The 13,534-nt window shown below is 45.4% G+C and overlaps 1 long non-coding RNA gene across 1 annotated transcript in view; it reads right to left on the minus strand.

Moving 5' to 3' along the window:
• Positions 1–2,071: 2,071 nt before the first annotated feature.
• LOC120408195 overlaps positions 2,072–13,534 on the minus strand; it is a 175,825-nt gene continuing 164,362 nt past the window's right edge. The window contains exon 3 of the long non-coding RNA XR_005600505.1: positions 2,072–2,725. This is a non-coding gene — a long non-coding RNA (uncharacterized LOC120408195). The remainder of the gene's footprint in view (positions 2,726–13,534) is intronic.

The raw sequence follows: 13,534 nt of genomic DNA on the forward strand, positions 1-13,534 counted from the left end.
CAGATTTGGTTCCTCCCCTTTAAATATATCAATCTATTTTGTCAGAAAGGGTTATAGGGCCATAAATCTTACATTAGTTTATTTTATGACATTAAAGTCAAATGTTAACGTTTGGTCAGCAAGAAGTTCAGATGTAACAAGATTTTATGCCACTAAGAGAACATTTTTGGGGGGGGGGGGATAAAAATGCAATTTTAGTTGGCCCTGCAAACTTGCCATTAGGACTCACCATTTTATGATGCTGTATTCTCTGCCCGGTGGCGGTAACCAGGGCTGGGTTCAATAATATGGCTAGGGGACACTATTTAAAACAAATAAAACTTATGTTTCAAATCTCCACTAGAAACTTTACTTTCTCTTTGGTTTTAGGAATGTAAAATGTTAAATTCTGTGCTCACTTTACAGGTATTTCTTCTCCACCTGTTATCACTTAGGAAACTTTGGCAGTATGAAACCACAAATACCTTCTATTTGGGAAAAAATGACTGTATATTTATTTTAAAAAAATGAGCAAAACCCAACCCTATATTAGGGATACGGCTGACCCCACAGCCTCAGTTAATAATTGCCTGGCTTGCTTTGGCCAAGAACTCTTATGCACAGAAAAATCTCCCCCCCCAACCTAAAACCTCACTCACAAATCCAGATATACTCGTGATCAAGTTAGCCCCAGGGTGTGGCTCTCCTCCACCTTTCTTCTCCAGGCTGGTGAAGCCCACATCAATAGGTCCTGCTGCTGCCTGGTCCAGCTCAGCAAAGTCAGTGCCATCTACTTCACTGCTACCTGGTCTGGTTCTGCAAGACCAGCTCTGTTGCTGATCCAGGTTCCATAAAGTCATTTATATTTTCTGGCAGAGCTTCTAGTCTCTTGGACAAGCACCTCATAATCCCTTCTAGAATTTGGTTCCCTACCTAGCCAAAGTCCACAACCTATCAGCTCAGGCTGACCAACTTTCTACAGGGCACATCATACTCTTCATGAATACAGTTACATCAGCAAACTATATTATCATTCATACAATCAGAACAAACTATGTGTAAGTAAAATTATAATTCATGTACATGAAGCCTGCCATTACATTTTCCTCTTTGTCCTAAAGGGGGAAACAGTGAGTTCTTTCCCCTCTAAGTCATCTATCTTTATATTTATACATTTACATTTTTAATATATTTTATTCTTCATTTTTGAAGTGTTTGGAATTGCATATCTGTATTTGTTGCAAGAGCCCAGTATAGTATCCAGGCAATAACTAGCTCCAATATGTTTTTAAACTGAAAAACTCTTACCATTTACTATGGAGAACACTGTTAGCCTCTTTGTGGCTGAGTACTTCAGGTGAAGTGTGAGTCTCATCCCAATTAAGGCACATACAGACTTTGCAATATTGTTTCAGCTTGACAAAAGAACAATCTTGCTAGGTCTTGACTTTTAAATCAAAGAATTTATGATTAATGGAATGAATCAACAAGAGAATTATACTGTGAAGAATTCTATGCCTGCCAATTCTATAACAAGTATGTTTATGGGTAATGTTCTATAACACGACTAGTGAGGACTACTAATCTGTATCACTGAAATAAATTAACAGAAAGGCTTTGGCTAAAAAAGTGGAGAATGACATAAAATGCTGTTGTCTAACACAATACAGTCAGTAGCACATCTAGTTTGAGTTTGGCAGGCTCCTAATATGTATTAGGGTTAATGAAGTTCTTCATATATAACCATCTTCCGTTCCCAACTGGGGAAGAGCAAAGCAATTCCCCCAAACCAGAAAAGCTCCAGTGTTTTTACAATTCAGAGAAGTTGAATTTCATACCTTCTCATGAATATTACATGCCAGAATTCTTTGTATCAAGTCAAACAAGAAGCTACTGGTCTCAGCATTATTAAATATTCATCAATTTGCGTACAACATGTTTAATTACCAGGACCAACATACTACACACATTTTCTGCATATGGTATGTGCTTTTTCTTTTATTTCTACATCAAACAAAAGTTCTGAGCACAGAATAATTGTCTTATGTACACAATTCTCATATGTACACAGTTTACAGTCTTTCTTGGTTGCAGCTTCCAGATGTATGTAGGCATTGATAATAGCTTGGAACTTCCCTTTGTCTTGACAATAAGTTAATGTATCACCTTCAGTCTCTGAGTACAATCTTCTATAGAGAGCCAATACTTTTATTGTGTAATAAGGGGATGTAGAGTACTGTATGAGCCACTAAAGGTCAAGAAGAAATAAAACCTTTCCTAGCTCATTTCAGTCCCATTGGATTTTAACTAAAAACAGTCATGACCATTCATAATAAAGAGAAACAGGAAAGGTCCCATTGGGGAGATATTCTCATTCAGAGTTGAACCATCCATCTATTCCACTGCAATGGCACACAAAATGCCAATATGAAGCAAATTCAGCTGTAATGATATATGCTCTCATCATGTTTATTACACAATCAGTAGGGCACCAAGAATTGGATTTCTAACGGTGTACTACAAAATAATCTGAGAAAGGTCACCTGATTTTTCTTGACATGCTGTATTTACATGACATCGCTGACATGACGTACCAGACAATCTCAGGAAATTTGGAAAAGGTCAGTGGAAAATGTTGCTGTAGAGTCTCTCAAAGCAATTGAGAGGGATGCAGGCTTTGCATCAGATTATAATCAGGCAGACTGGTGCAAGGAAGTGGAAATAGTTTCCTTTTGTATAAGAAATTCTAGAATAAATGTCAGAATGGGAGACAAAAGGAGAGAGTCAGTGTATAAAGCTCACCTTAACTTAATACTACTCTGCTTATCTGACTTTTTATATAAATTATCCCATGGACTGCATCTCTTAATATTTTTTCCAAGTGTTCACACACATATATCCCTAATTTATCCATTCAATTTACTAAAGTGGTAACATGACATATATAGACAGGTGACAAGCAATACTGTGTCCAGCAAATTTAACCAAAAACATGTTTGTACTACCCACTGATTTTAAATGGGAGTTGGGCACATTACTTCCCTTTTGGGCTTTGAAAATCTCCCCCTACATCTTGGTACAGCACATAGTGCAAGGGGATCCCAATTTCTGACCAGAGCTTCTAGAAGTTATTGTAATACAAGTAATAAGTATTTATTTGTATTGATATATTTCCTTTGTTTTTCCTCACTCATTCAATATTATGGGGCACCACTATAGATCCTTGTCACTGCCTCTTGGGGTGATCTCTCAAGGAGCTTCAGCTTCTCCTGACTGGCCCTCTTTAGTGTGCTCTCATTTAGGTCAGTTCTTGGACCCTCACCTCCAATGAAACCTGTTGCCCTTCACCTTTTGGGCTTGCCATCTGTTTCAGTCTCAAGGGTGTTTTCTTGGAGGCAGCCTGGTGCAGGGCTGTCACCAACTTACTATCCCAGGCCCTTCTGCCTCCCTTTTCTTCTCTGTACTGTCCCTTTGTAGCAGGCCTTGTTTCCTCTGTTGGTTGCAGCTATGGGTGCCTGCCTTCACGATTGTCAGCTCTGATAACTGCATGGGGTTATGCTCAAGCTGCTTGATTGTAAACAGGAGAAACTCTCCTCCCACCTCTGTCTATGCTAAGTATGGGCTTTGTAGACCCCATTACAGTGCTCCTTGACAGATTTTAAAAATAACTATTTCTCTAATCCCCCCCCCTTGAATCATAATTGACATATCTAATAACCCAGCAGCTGAAAACGTATTTAAGACTTTATAATTTCTCACCACTGTCATCCTAACCCCTCACAGCTAAAGAAACAAACTGATCTTTTAGTGTGCCTAGAAGGCTGAGAAATTAGCACTATTTTAGACCAAAGAGGGTTGGAGAACATGTTTCAAAGCTAACGTGTTGCCTGGTTTATTGACTGTGTATTAATTATATTGATTACTTTAGAATTCCCCATTAACATTCTGAGATCTGGTAGGTTCTTGTCCCAGTTACTGTTCAGCTGGGAACCCCGATGTGCATGGTTGCAACACTCACCCTTAGAAAAACTTTCTGTATTTGTAATTGTTTTATTAACACAATTAGTAAAAACACAAACACTCCAACCCAGCAAGGTAGCTAGAGAGAATAGAAAACATGCTTCTGAGCATCCATATACTCACACCATCCCTTGCAAAAAGACCCAAAGTGTTAGTCATCATCCTCATCATCAGATCATCATTGCCAGTGGTCCTGGTGTCTCCCAAGAGATGCATATCCTAGGGCATGCAGGCCAGGATACAACTTTTATAACGTGTTACACTGATGCCACTAGGCCTAGTGCATGTTCAGTAGGGGTATCATCCTCTTTTCCTGTGTGTATTTCCTCACCCTCAGGACCTGTCTCATTATTAGTAAATGTAATGGTGTTATATTTTAAATTGAGTGAAACTATGACCTTCTCTTTGTTGGTGTGGTTTGAAATTGATAAAAACAAATCTAGATGTCAAGGAGATTATTTCTTAAGTATCTGAACTGTGTCCTCTTTTTATTCCTTTTTATGTCTATTTTTGCAACAGGGCTTCTAGGCACTTTAGGATGAGCCAGTCAGTGGGCCAGAAGCTACTGTTCTTTCTCATGTTTACTTAAGTAGAGCTCTTTGGAGAAGGGCCTGTCTTCTTGTTTTGCGTTTGTACACCACCTAACTTGGTAGGGTTCTGGTCCTTGACTGGGGCTCTGAGGTGCTACAAATAATAATATTATTCATGTTGAGTACTTCACTTCTTAGTACGAGTCAACATGAGTAAGGGAATCAGAATCTGATTCTATGCAAATTGTGTGCACACTTTCTTCTCATTTAATTAATTGTGGTAATCAACATTTACTCTTGTTTCCTCAATTTCCATAGCCATAAACCAACCCACTAAAGGCAACATGAGCCAGCCAGAAGAACAAGAATTGCAGTCCCTTCTGGTACCTCCGTTATTGCTAGTCAGTAAATTGCCTAGCTGAGGATGGGGCAAAGGTTAGAAGAACAAGTGCTGCTTGAAGCCTCCCACTGGGTCCAGGCTTTGACACACAGTACAAGGAGGATGAGTTCCAATGCTGCTCTTAAAGACAAGGCTTCCTGTGACGTTATTGATATAAATTGGGACCATATAGAACATGGGTTGCAACCAAGGTCCTGTAGTGGCACCAAATCTTAGGTAAAGGGGGTCATATAAGGTGTCTAAGACCAGGTTATCGGTTGCTGGTTATGATTATGCTGTCTGTGTGCATGTATCATTTTTAGTTGAAGTTATGTATATTGGCTCTATACTGTCTGTGGGCTTGGCTACACTTACAAATTTGCAGCGCTGCAGCAGGGTGTGAAAACACACCCTCTGCAGCGCTGCAAATTGCGGCGCTACAAAGCGCCAGTGTAGTCAAAGCCCCAGCACTGGGAGCCGCGCTCCCAGCGCTGTCCGTTATTCCCCACAGGGAAGTGGAGTACGGACAGCGCTGGGAGAGTTTTCTCCCAGCGCTGGCGCTTTGATTACACTTAGCGCTTCAAAGCGCTGCCGCGGCAGCGCTTTGAAATGCAAGTGTAGCCAAAGCCTGTATTTCAAGTTGGTGATGTGCTTCTGGGTGATATCCCAGACAAGCTGGTGTTAGCTCTGCTTAGCCTGCTTGATGGCCCATTAAGGACCATCAGCTACACAATTGACCCATGGAGAGAAGGCAGACACGCCTTATGACTCAGCAAGGTATGCAGAGACTTGTCCATGTGACTGCAGACTCCCTTTTGTGGTAATTTTCCACAGTGGGGACAAAGAGGTTCTTACACCTGGAAAAGCCTATATAAGGCTGATGCATCATCTCTATCTTGTCTTCAATCCTGCTTCTTACCTCTGGAAGGACTTTGCTACAACCTGAAGCTCTGCACAAAGGACTGAACGACCCATCCCAGCAGGGGATGTTCCAGAAACTTGATTTGAACCTGCAGTTTACTCCATCGCTGCTGCAAGCCTGAACTAAGAACTTTGCCATTACTGTATGTAATTGATTCCATTTAACCAATTCTACCTCTTATCTCTACCTTTTCCCCTTTGTAAATAAACCTTTAGATTTTAGATTCTAGAGGATTGGCAACAGCGTGATTTGAGGGTAAAATCTGATGTGTATATTGACCTGGGTCTGGGGCTTGGTCCTTTGGGATCGAGAGAACCTTTTTCTTTTATTGGGGTGTTGGTTTTCATAACCATTCATCCCCAGGACGAATGCACTGGTGGTGATACTGGGAAACTGGAGTGTCTAAGGAAATTGCTGGTGTGACTTGTGGTTAGCCAGTGGGGTGAGACAAGAGTCCTCTTTATCTGGCTGGTTTGGTTTGCCTTAGAGGTGGAAAAACCCCAGCCTAGGGCTGTGACTGCCCTGTTTGAGCAATTGGTCCTGATTTGGCACTCTCAGTTGGGTCCCGCCAGAATCGCTCCGTCACACTTCCCCCAGCAGACAGTGCAGTGTGCTTGCCCCTAAGTCAATGAACCAGTCTGACCTAAGGACCTCTTGGTGCCAACTGACAGAGGACATATTGAGTGCATAAGGTTATACAGGAATCCCCAGGTCAGGTGTATGCATAATAGTTCACCAAAGGATGGCATGTGAGATTTCTACCAATAGTATATAGCCCACTGTCATCATAATCATTGCAATATATCATTGCAATACGTGTGTACGGATATTTAAGGAGTTATGAATCTATACTAAAAATATGTTCTTAAGGTCTTGGAGTTATGGCAGGTCACCAGGAGATGGCATACCTCAGACATGTTCCTTTCCGGCAGGAGGTAACTGACACCTATCTTCCTGTGGGATTATTTGTGTATTGTATGCCTCCCAGCATATGCCTATTTGTACTGAGCCACAGGCAAAAGAAAAAATGGCAAAATCTATAAGAAAGGAAATCTGCATGTTGAAACAAACTGCAGAGGGGTGAATAAAGACAAAGGATGGAATTGGTATATCATAGGAGGCAAAGAAACACAGTGAATCCCTCACCTGGGAGGCAAGCTGGTCTCATGAAAGGCTGTGGCTGTCAAGTGCTGTGAAGATTTTGGGATGAGCAATACTCTACAACATATGAGAGTAGACTGTCAATTAAATGTAGGCACTAGAATGCATGTTATGATTTTGTTTTATATGTTTCCAGTTGTTCACAATACAGTACACCCTCACTATAATGAACCCATTGGGATCCAAGCCATTTGTTTGCTAAAGCCAGAGGTTTGTTATAGCAAGAGCCTCGCCACCTGGGGCAGGTGGGTGGGAGCGGGAGTAAACAGGGGTGGCTGATGGCTCCTTCAGTTCCGCGGCTGTGCTGGGGGCTGAAAGCTCCTCTAGCCCACAGAGGAGGTTGTGTTTGTTATTATGAAGGGTGTTATAGCGAGGGTGTACTGTACTTCTGCTTGCTACTACATGAAGCTTTATGCTTTGTTAAATAAACTTATATTTGATTTCTTGACCTATATTTGATCACATATCTAAGCGTTGTGTGTTAAGCACAGCAGTGATCTGAGATAAGCTGGGGTGTATTGTTTCTTCGGGAGCACCAGATCTGTGAATGCTGACAGTGTCCAGTGGACTAAGGGATGGATGCTCCAGGGAGATGCTCGGAGGAGTTCAGGGCTGGAGTGTGCCTATGACAGAGTGAGAGTGAGTGTGAGTGAGATGCGTAGGCCTGGAGGGTAGTCTTGTGTTGCCAGTGGAGTGGGGGAGCTGGGCCCCATCAAGCACAGACAAGGGTTCCTCACACTAAGGGCAGGTGGTAGTGAGGTGCCTCACAACCCTGAGTACCCCAGTAAGTGTCCTAATCAGATGCTTTATACTTTTTCTTTTAAATAAATTTTAAGATTCTTGGCATCTCAGGAAGGCAAAGCAGCCTCTTTCCGTGGGCTGCCTGAAGTTCCTGACTAGGAATCACTAGCTGAATTGTGATTGATATGGTAATTTGAGATGGCATTGAAGGGGGAAATAAAATAAAAAGCAATCAGGATGTATATAGCATTTTTCTCCATTTTAAAAGAGGGTCAAATCAATAATTTATGCCTCTGCATCGCAGATTCTCCTTGGGGAGGTTATGGAAAGAAGAAAAGTTTTGATTCTCCCCCCCCCACCCGGACAAGAATTTTAGATCAATAAAGGTCAAAAGTTCAATGGCAAGGGGAATTTAGTGTGCCCCTTAAGCATTATACTGACATTCCAAGACAGAGCTAGAAAAGGTCTCTGTTTATTAATGTCATTTTAGAAGGAGACTAATATCAAAATGTCATCAATTTTGAATACACTTGTTTCCTTAGTACCATGCTCAGATCTCTGACGGCCCTGTGGGTTGCTTCAAATCTGGGCTCCCACACATCTCATTAGCAGATCTCTATACAGTATAAGTCAATCTATACCACCATGTGTGTATTCCAGTTAGCACACAAAGGGGCTGAACGTGCTGCTTCACTTGCAGAAACTTGCAATTACCGTGCAGTTAGTAGGATTTACTATGGTAAACACAGTCTGTTATCATACAATTAGTTGCGAGCTATTTGTGTTCTATAATGTAAAATGTTGCCAGCAATAGTACAATTCATGCTACTAATTTGGTGCCCGTTTTCCAGTGTGTGTCTAAATCTAACCTTCCTCAAGAAGCATTGTATCAGTGTCTGACAGAAGACATGGCAGATTCTGCATAGCTCAAGACATTCTTCTTTGCAGAACTGGACTGTGTTTTTGAGGGATCTATGTATGCTGTGGGTTAGGCAGGTTTATGTTCTAGAACTGGCTGTGGTTAGATTGGAAGAAAGTGATATGGCAGGAAGATATTATTTTAATTGTGGGGTGCTTTTGCTTGGAGTAGGAAAAGTTATAATCTTACTTTTATGGTAGACCCCTCTTTTTATGGGTTTTGCTTCTTCTTGCCCTGTTTCTATCAGCCTGGTCAAGTGGTGATACCTGTCCAGCACAGGTGAGGATCTCATGGGGTTTGGGCAAGGAATTATTAGGTGAACAAAGTGGGAGAGGGATTGGGAATGAGGAACTCTTTGGGGTTATTGAGAAAATTGATAGGAAGAAGAATGACTTTCTGTGGGTTGGAGACAGCTAGGGTTTGAGGAGGGCAGGGTCTTTTGGTGGTGTTTTTATGTTTTTGTGTTTCTGTGGAAGTTTTGGAGGTGAGTTTCTGTTTTTTGTCTTTGTTTTCACTTTTACATGGCATCTGCAACCTGCCCTGGAAATCCTTTCTAATACACTCAGTTGTTGCAGCTGCTGCTGCACCCTTTCTGTGGCCACTCTATGGCAACCAAAAGGGTTGAGTCTCCTATTGGAGGTCTGGGAATAGGTGTGAATCGTGGTCGAGGATGAGGCTCCTTGATTTCTTTAGTGATGGGTAAAGGACGACTAAGCTGTAAATGTGAGGTTTAAATTTCACTTCCTTGATCCCATTTGGGCACCTTAAATACGAAAGCTGGCACTCCAAGACTTGAGTTATTTAAGTGTGTCATCTTGGGGTGATACCAGGGATAGAATTTAAATGGCTATAGTATTAGTGTACTGGTTGCGCTGCCTCATCTCAGCTTGTTGGAATGAGCTGATTGTCTTTGTGTGCAGTTTGGCCTGGGAGTTATATATCTGTTTCTGCCCTTGTTTTGCAGAAGAGACAGATTTGCAGCATAGGTGTGTGCAGCACATTTCATTAGGGTGTGCACCCAGGGAGCCCCACCCTAGCCGCACCCCCACCCCACCCCCAGTCACGCCCTCCCGGCCCCGACCCCTCTCCACACCCCGCCCCTGACAGCCCCCGAACCTCCAACCCATCCAATCCTCCTTCTCCTTGTCCCCTGACCGCCCCCTCTAGAGACCCCCCTGCCCTCTAATCACCCCCAGGACCCCACCAACTAGCCAACCCCCCTGTCCCCTGATTGTCCCGACCCCTAGCCACACCCCCGCCCCAACAGGCCCCCGGGACTCCCACGCCCTATCCAACACCCCCCTGACTGCCTCCGAAAACCTCTGGCCCATATCCAACCCCCCTGGCCTGGCCCGACCCCCTTACCACACTGCCACTCAGAACAGAATTCCCACCAAATCCCACCCCCTGGACATCCCCTTGACCAAGGACGTGATGGCACTTACGAGGCGGGCACAGAGAGCACCAACCAAGCTGGAGCACAGTGGTGGAAGAACGCTATGACTGATGTAAGTCAACAAAGGTCACGTGTAGCACTGGGGAGGCGGCGATTGGCTGGGCGGGCCCGGGCGGGCAGGGGTAAGAGGGTTCTGTGTGGGGAAGTCTGGGTGCAGGCAGCTCATTGGGGGATCTGGATGTACTGGGAGATTCCAGATGCAGGGGCAATGGGAGTCTGCAGGGGGGACCAAGTGAAAGTGGTTGGAACTCAGCTGGAGGGAGGAGTCTGGGTGCAGAGGAGGTGGGGTTCATTCGGGTGGGGGTGTAGGTGGTTGGGGCTCAGTGGGGAGGGTATCTGGGGGGGCTCATCAGGAGGGTACAGATGCAGGAGAGGTGGGGATTGTCAGAGTGAGGGTTTGATGGGCCTGCTTAACAGGGGAGCCCCAGCTGCTGCCAAGGGGATCTGCACGCTGGGCTCCCACTTCCCCTATCTCCTTCTCTTCTCCATCCCATGTCCCGTACCTACCACTCCATCTCCTCCCCAACCCACCCCCTTCCTTTCCAAACTGACTCTTTCCCCCTGCCCCCGCTTCCTCTATCCTCTTCTCTTCCCCATCCCATGCCCCATCCCCACCACTCTATCTCCTCTGCATCCCAGGCTGGCTGAGCAAGACAAGCCGGAGCTGCGCTGGGCAGAGGGGCAGGCAGACCCCTGTGGGACATGACTCCTGAGAGCCTCCCAGCCGGCAAGGAGCAAGTGGGCGGAGGGGATGGAGTGGAGATACCTGGGCTGGATGGACAGCTGAGCAGAGCACGGGGGAGGGGCTGGAGAGGAGAGGAGCCAGCCTATGGTGACCCCTCGGCTGGCAGCGCAAGTGAAGTGCAGCGCCTGGCCAGCTGATGGGCCCTGTTGAGCATGGGCCCGGTACCAGGGCGCCTGTGGCACCATTGTAAACCCACTGGTACTGGCACACCCGGCACACCCCCTGCCCACACCTATGATTTGCAGACAGATTCCATACTCCCCTCTCAGGGCCATCCTTAGGCATACGCAGCATATGTGGCTGCATAGGGCACCTGAAAATTTGGGGCACCCTGGGACTTGGTGTCCACCCTTCTGCCTCTTCCTATCCCTGTTCTGAGCCTTCCAGCAGGCTCCCACCACAACTGGCTGCTGCAGCTTGGTGAGTCTTCGGGTACGTCTACACTACGGGACTATTCCGAATTTGCATAAACCGGTTTTGTAAAACAGATTGTATAAAATCGAGTGCGCGCGGCCACACTAAACACATTAAATCGACTTCTGGAGCGTTGCACTGTGGGTAGCTATTCCGTAGCTATCCCATAGTTCCCACAGCCTCCCCCGCCCCTTGGAATTTCCGGGTTGAGATCCCAGTGCCTGATGGGGCAAAAATCATTGTCATGGGTGGTTCTGGGTAAATGTCGTCAGTCACTCCTTCCTCTGGGAAAGCAACGGCAGACAAGCATTTCGCGCCTTTTTTCCCTGGATTGCCCTGGCAGATGCCATAGCATGGCAATCATGGAGCCTGTTTTGCCTTTTGTGCCTGTCACCGTATGTGTACTAGATGCCGCTGACAGAGGCGATTCAGCAGCACTACACAGCAGCATGCTTTTGCATGACAGCAGAGATGGTTACCAGCCATACTGTACCATCTACCAAACCATAAATTGGTAAAAAGATGATCATGGCTACCAGTCGTTTTGCACCATTTGCTGCTGTCATAAGTGCCCCTGGCTGCTCTTAGCCAGGGGCGCAAAAGCCAAAATTGGGAATGACTCCCAGAGTCAATCCCTCCTTTTTGGTATCTAAAAATAGAATCAGTCCTGCCTAGACTATGGGCAAGTGTACTAGAGAACCACTGTATCAGAGAGCACAGCTGCTCTGTGTCAGATCCTGCAGAAATTATGAGCTGTATGCTATTCACAAGGGGTGCTCCTGCAACAACCCCACCTGTTGATTCTTTTCTTCCCCCAGCCTTCCTGGGCTACTGTAGCATTGTCCCCCCACTTGTGTGATGAAGTAATAAAGAATGCAGGAATAAGACACACTGACTTGTTAGTGAGAAATGAGTGGAAGGCAACCTCCAGCTGCTATGATAGTCCAGACAGGACAGTAAGGAGTGTGGAGGAGAGGAGCCCAGCATCCCTCTGCTAGTCCAGGGGCAATTGAATCTTTTTTTTACACATGAAGGGTGGGGGCTGACAGAGCTCAGCCCCCTGTTGCTATGATGACGATGGTTATCAGCCATACTGCACCATCTACCAGGAAAAATTAGGGCCAGGCACCCTTGATAGACCTCACCGATGCTAGTCTGCATGGTTACCAGTCCTTTTGCACTGCCCCATGTGCCAATAGGCTGATGATAAGGACGGCTACCAGTCGTTTTGCACCATCAGCCCCCCATGGCGGGGGGGAGCAAGGATGTTGGTGTTGAGTGCTGCAGCATTGGGTCTATCTGCAGCATTCAGTAAAGATAGGGTGACATGTTAAAGAGTCAAGAGAGGATTGTTTTCCCTTTCACTTCTGGTGGTGGGTGGGGGGGGGTGGCTAAATTGCCGAGCTATGCCCTGACCCACCGCGGACACTGTGTTTGACCCTAGAAGCATTTGGAGCTCAGCCAAGAATGCAAATACTTTTCGGAGACTGCAGGAACTGTGGGATAGCTTGAGTCCTCCAGTCCATGAGCGTCCATTTGATTCTTTGGCTTTCCGTTACGTTTGTCACGCAGCAGTGCGCTGAGCCCCTGCTATGGCGTCTGTCTGGAGATTTTTTAAAAATGATTTTGAATTTCGTCTTCTGTAACGGAGCGCTGATAGAACAGATTTGCCTGCCCTTACAGCGATCACATCCGCATGGTCCATGCGGGAGCTCTTTCTTTAATTTGATTTTTAACTGCATCACCACACGTGCTGATCTGAGCTCCACGCTAGGCAAACAGGAAATATTCAAAAGTTCGCGGGGCTTTTCCTGTCTACCTGGCCACTGCATCCGAGTTCAGATTGCTGTCCAGAGCGGTCAGTGGTGCACTGTGGGATACCGCCCGGAGGCCAATACCATCAATCTGCGGCCACACTAACCCTAATCCGATATGGTAATTCCTATACTAGCGCTACTCCTCTCGTTAGGGAGGAGTACAGAAACCGGTTTAAAGAGCCCTTTATACCGATATAAAGGGCCTCTCAGTGTGGACGGGTGTGGCATTAAATCGGTTTTACGCTCCTAAAACCGGTTTAAACGCCTAGTGTAGACCAAGGCTTCCTCTGGAGGGGATCTAGTACTTAAAAGTGAAAAAGCCTTCCAGCCTGCCAGACCTATTAGCACAACATTGAAACTATTAAAGAGCCATTCAAGGGGTAATGAAGCCATGTAACAGGCATTTGCCAGCCTCCAGGTATATCCTGTCAGTTTCTCAATTTACTGACAA

The sequence above is a fragment of the Mauremys reevesii genome, linkage group 6 (genome assembly GCF_016161935.1).
Source record: "Mauremys reevesii isolate NIE-2019 linkage group 6, ASM1616193v1, whole genome shotgun sequence".
NCBI lineage: Eukaryota > Metazoa > Chordata > Testudines > Geoemydidae > Mauremys > Mauremys reevesii.